Consider the following 6,341-nt stretch of genomic DNA (forward strand, 5'->3'; position numbering starts at 1 on the left):
TTGTACGAGATCTTCAATTTCTTGGCAATTTCTGGCATTGGAATAACCTTCATTTCTCAGAACAAGAATAGACTGACGAGTTTCAGAAGAAAGTGCTTTGTTTCTGGCCATTTTGAGCCTGTAATTGAACCCACAAATGCTGACTAGTATAAAGTACAATTAAAGTGACTAAGATACCGTAGACTAGTATAAAGTACAATTTACACATCTGAGAGGAAGATGCAAGATACGGAGACATTATTAAACTGGCTAGTGTTTAATTTCCTCTTAAGTGGCCACAGATTCCTAATCTATGTCTACAGGCAGCAGCATCTGATGTGCTTGAGATGTCATTGGTGTAGTATAGAATACATGCATGCATACATACATACATACATGTATATATATATATATATATACATACATGTACTTTATACTAGTCTACGGTATCTTAGTCACTTTAATTGTTCCAATGGCACCCATTTCACATACATACATACATACATACATACATACATACATACATACATACATACATACATACATACATACATACATACATACATACATACATACATACATACATGTAAGAGATGACATTATGTACAGATTATGTACAGATAAGTTAAAAGTTCAATAAGTTAGAAAATAAAAAAATAAGTTACAAACAACGCAAAAAAACGAACAAAAAAACACATTTAGTAAGGAGTATGGAAAAACATCAGCCATCTTTCTCTGGCGCCATCCTATTTTCCCTAACCCCGAACCATACACTTAACCTTGAACCTAAACCTAACTTTAAACCTAACTCCTAACCTGACCTTAAACCAAACCCTAACCCCCCAAAAATCTAAACCTAACCCTTAAGCTTATAATAGCATTTAGGACCTGAAAAAAGTCCAGAGTTTTCAAAAGAGTTCTGATTTTCCTACCTTTTCAGGACATTGGGGTGAAATGTTAGGACATTGGGGATCTGATAATGTAGGAAAACAAGTACATGTATGCAAGCACACACACACACACACACGCACGTACACACAAACACACACACACACGCACACATATCTCATGGATTTCCTCTTTTGCTCTTGTTTTCCCCTTCTGTGGTAGAGGTGGAGAGTACTGTAGGCAAACATAAAACAGAAATAGAAATGTGTGTGTGCTGCCTGAGATTATAAACAAGCCTCTAGATTGAGTGAGGTTGAGTCATATCGACCCAAGGCAGACATTTTATTTTAGCACTAAAGAAATACACCATCAAACTGTGCTTTGTGTTAGTGTGTGTTAGTGTGTGTGTGTGTGTGCGTGTGCGTGTGCGTGTGCGTGTGCGTGTGCGTGTGCGTGTGCGTGTGCGTGTGTGTGTGTGTGTGTGTGTGTGTGTGTGTGTGTGTGTGTGTGTGTGATCAAGGTTTCAGAATGGAAAAGCCTCTCCAGGGAACAAGAAAAAGGGCCAATCAGAAAACACACACAAACACTCAAGAATACAAGCAAAAAAATCATCATACTGTATTGGAAATGAAAAACAATTGTTCAATTGAATTTTGCAATAGAGTTACAGTAATGTCAATAAACTCAACTCTCCTAAACATTACAACTTTGCCACCTAGTGGCAAAACCACCCTAGCACAGATCCTGTATGCCCCGTGAAATGCTCTTGAACTACTGCAGGTCAGTTAAAAAAAGAAAATGTTGCCATTTTAAAGCATGTTTTCTGCAATTCTACCCATTTTGCCATAGGGCAGAGAGAACATTTAGCAATTTTATTAACACATTTCACGCAAGTCTACTCATTTTGCCATGGGGCAGAGATAAAATGTATAAAATGTACACATTTCATTCTACAAATTCTGCCAGCGAAGAGAATTTTGCATCTAATTTCCTGCAATTGTACCCAGTTTACCATGGGGTGGAGTTTTTTTGTTTGTTGCAGTTTTAAAGCATGTTTTCTGCAATGTAACATATTTTGCCATGGGGCAGAGAGAACATTTTTGCCCTGTTAATTATGTCTGAGTGAGAGTAGGGCTGTGCCAGTCGTGTTAGTCAGATGGTTACTGTCATGCAAAATACCGCCGATCTCACGGACCATTAATGAACATAAACACATTTAGCATCTCCAGGCCTCCATGCATAGCAGCTACTGATGCAGACCTTTGGTACATCTACATTTAGAAAAGTATAATAAATCAATTGAATATACACCATCACAATAAATCCATGATTTATGTTAGGCAGGTCTGAAGAAACATAGTGATATGAAGAACAAGTATTTCAGAAGAACAGAGTATGAGTTGACCTACTGTATGTTATCTGGATATACGCCATTCCCCATCCCGTGCAATTCTTATTTTACATGATATGATTTTATAGTAAGAAGAATATAATTGAACTTACCTGAATAAAATAGAACGGATATGTTTCCAATTCTAGAGCAAGAGTGCAAGTGACTATGTTCAGATTCAAACGGATTGTTTGAAACAGGTCTTATATGCTAGATTTAAAGTTATTTGGCGACTTTAGCTGTGGATGATACAAACCTTCGAACGCCTTAGAAATCTTACGATATACGTGCTTGCTTGATGGACTATAGGCTAGTGATCATGTGAGAAAGTTGAAGGGAAAAAAGAGCCTGCGCTCTGTTCCTTGCCTCAGGCTGCTTACGATGTTCTCTCATCAATTTATCATATTTCCACCCATCAGACTATTCCCAATTTAATCGTGTCTTTACTAATATGTCAAATGGGTTTTGATTTCGAATGGTCCATTATCTAATGGGTCGGAACAGAGGCAAGAGAAAACACAAGAGAAAACACAAGAGAAAACAATCCAATAGCAAATGGAGGCCACTTTCCTGCTGGTTCATTTTTTTACTCATGTTTGGTCGGCTACTCATGTTTGGTCGGCTAATCAAATCAAATCAAATGTTATTTGTCACATGCACCGAACAACCTTACAGTGAAATGCTTACTTACAAGCCCTTAACCAACAATGCAGTTTTACGGGGAAAAAAACAAGTGTTAAGTAAAACCTAGAAGAGTGAAACATTTAAATAATAAATAACAAATAATTAAAGAGCAGCAGTAAAATAACAGTAGCGAGGCTATATACAGGGGCTACCGGTACAAAGTCAATGTGCGGGGGCACAGGTTAGACGAGGTAATTGAGGCAATATGTACATTTAGGTAGAGTTAAAGTGACTATGCATAGATAGTAAACAGAGAGTAGCAGCAGCGTAAAAAGAGGGGTCTGGGTAGCCCTTTAATTAGCTGTTCAGGAGTCTGCCAGGGTTCTTCTAGGTGAATGAGAAAGGCTTTGTTTCAGAAGGCTCCTAGATCCTAGAGATGGAGAGGAAACGTGGCAGTTGGTAGTGCCAGAACCACTGCAGTTCCAGGCATATGAAGCGAAGCATGATGCAATGCATAAGAGCTACTTCTGGCCTGGTATGCTGAAGACTGTCCAGATATGGGTGAAACAATGTTGGAGGACAACAGATGTATTTGAGAATGTCTAGGTCTTAACAGACATGTTTAACAAGTTCAACATAGCAGTGCTGACAAAGAACCAGACAGCTCACACTACGGCTAATGCTGTGTTGCAGTATTGGATCAAATACTATGGTTGTCCAGCAAGATTGCATTATGACCAACGGAGGTGTTTCGAGGCCAACATGATCAAGGAACTCTGAAATCTCTATGGTATCGATAAAAGTCGCAGTAGCCCCTACCACCCTCAGGGAAATGGTCAATGTGGAAGATTCAATCGTACGATGCATGACATGTTGAGAGCACTGCCCCAGGACGGTCATGGGGATGTGCCAGCGGGGGTGCTGCAAACGGAAGTAGGCATAGAAGAGCCTGAGATGATGTCAGGGGAAGAGGAGACACCCCCTGAGGAGGAAGAAAGCATGCACACAGCGAATGAGGGGTTGGAGGGACCCCGATGGTCAGAGAGGAGCTCTAGGAGTACATTGCCGGTGAGGTTTAGGAAAGGGCATGTCTTATCCTTATCCTGTGATACCGAAACTTTAAACCTGTAGAAGTTAAGTTGATGTGCACTGCAATGTCAAGCATGTGAATTGTTGTTTTCTGTGTTCAGAGGTACTTGGGCTTGGCAGGGTTTTGCAAGGGGGAATGTGGTGGAGTCTAGGGATATGGCTTTTGCCGTTCTGTTCAGGGACTTTCCAAGACTACTATGAGGCAGGTGATATCACCGCCGGCTCTGAAAGGTCCTGGGGAGAGGTGGCACAAGCGAGTGTGAGTTGTCATCACCTTAGAAAGCACTGTCCATTTTGTTGCGTTAGGCTTTGAAACAACATCCACAATGACCATGTTTTCCACTCAGTTTCAACCTGTTGTTCAAATTCTTTCTTCGTATCGATCAATCACAGTGAGCTGAGGTTTAAAAGCACATACTTTTTGATGGTAAGTGTTTGATGTGATTTTCGGTTGCATTTGCATTGATGTCAGAGTGGTTTTAGGGACAATAGAGCCCTGAGTACCAGACCATTAGCGACCTGATGATCATTAGCGAGTTAGGTATTTTATTCACACATGTCCAGAGCGCATAAAAGGAGATTACAGTGACTCAATGCGGTCATGACTCAACTGCAGGTGTGTCTGTAATATGGTCACCGCAACAGCCTTAAATAAGAGTGACAAAACGAATCAAATCAAATCAACGGGGAACCCGTGGAGGTCAGAGCCCCCTGGGCAGGTTTCCTGCCGACCCGGGCCCAGTTTCCTGATAGCCCTGGAATTTAGCCTTACAAGTGTTATAAAGATGCATCTGTCCTACAATGGCCGAAAATGTCATGTTTCCCAAAACACCATGCAGAAGGAATGTTTGGTACGTGCGTTGTTGGAGCATGTATTGATACTGATAGGATCTAAAGGCAGCGCTGCTCTCAGATCAGCTTCCTCCATTCAGATCTTACCTTAACATCAGAGTGATTTCACAATACTGATGACGGATCACCTCCAGAGATATTACCACATACGGATGCAAATATTGAGGGGGCTTATTCCAATGCTTACCAAATTAAAATGCACTAAATCACTGATTTGGCACATCACAGTGCACATGTTAGGCCACACATCATGAAATATTTTGAGACAAATTATAGACAGTAGCCTACAAGCAGCAAAATAGAACTCAATTGATTGAACATGAAATGTATATCAATATGGTTAAAATAGGCCGATTACTGTTTAGTTTTTATGCAGTCTGACGACACACTTGCCTGTTCTACGAGTGGTCTGAGGCAGGCGTTAGATTACAAGCGTTTTTAAGAGAAACATTAATCATGATGGTTTTGGGAACCAGCTCAGAGTTTTAATGATGCTCCCTACGAAGGGTCTAATTTAGCCTTTAGATGCTTTTGGGAAACCGTGTCCTGGTTGGTATTCGGACATGATTACTAAGTTTAGATAATTGGCTAGGCTCTTAAGAATTGTTAGCCAACACGGCTAATTGAGTGACAGTCAGTGACTGACATGAAAGAAAAACTGTGGATGCACAACCACATGTGGAAATTGCTCCTCGTCTACTATTCTAACTCTCAACAGTAAGTCGAGACCCTGAATTCCCCCCAAAACACAATCATGTTTTTTTTTTTTTTTTTTTGGGGGGGGGGTCGGGGGCCCCCATGTGACCACTAAGTGACCCCTTATGTTTCTTATGCCTGGAGCCGTCCCTGAATATAGTACCTCTATGGGTCAGATTCTTCAAGTGTTTGCAGCCCTGCGCAAAGAAATAAACATCAGCCATTATTTTACATAACAAGTTCAAAGGATAAGGATCCGCCCCTTGTTTTCCATTTTCACCTGAAATTACATTCCCAAATCAAACTGCCTGGAGCTCAGGACATGAAGCAAGGATATGCATATTCTTGGTACCATTTGAAAAGAAACACTTTGAAGTTTGTGGAAATGCGAAAGTAATATAGGAGAATATAACACATTAGATCTGGTAAAAGATAATACAAAGAAAAAAACGACCGTTTTTTTTTTGTACCATCATCTTTGAAATGCAAGACAAAGGCCATAATGTATTATTCCAGCCCAGCCACTAGATGGAAGCAGTGTATGTTGCAAAGTTTTAGACTGATCCAATAAACTATTGTATTTCTGTTCGAAATTTTGTATCAAGACTGCACAAATGTGCCCAATTGGTTGATTAATAACTTTTCAAGTTCAAAATTGTGCACTCTCCTCAAACAATAGCATGGACAGTGCAGTTAGATTACCAAGAATTTATGCTTTCTGCCAATATCAGATATGTCTATGTCCTGGGAAATGTTACTTCCAACCTCATGCTAAGCGCATTAGCCTACGTTAGCTCAACCGTCCCGTGGGGGAGCCACCGAT

The sequence above is a fragment of the Oncorhynchus masou genome, chromosome 17 (assembly GCF_036934945.1).
Source record: "Oncorhynchus masou masou isolate Uvic2021 chromosome 17, UVic_Omas_1.1, whole genome shotgun sequence".
NCBI classification, from domain to species: domain Eukaryota; kingdom Metazoa; phylum Chordata; class Actinopteri; order Salmoniformes; family Salmonidae; genus Oncorhynchus; species Oncorhynchus masou.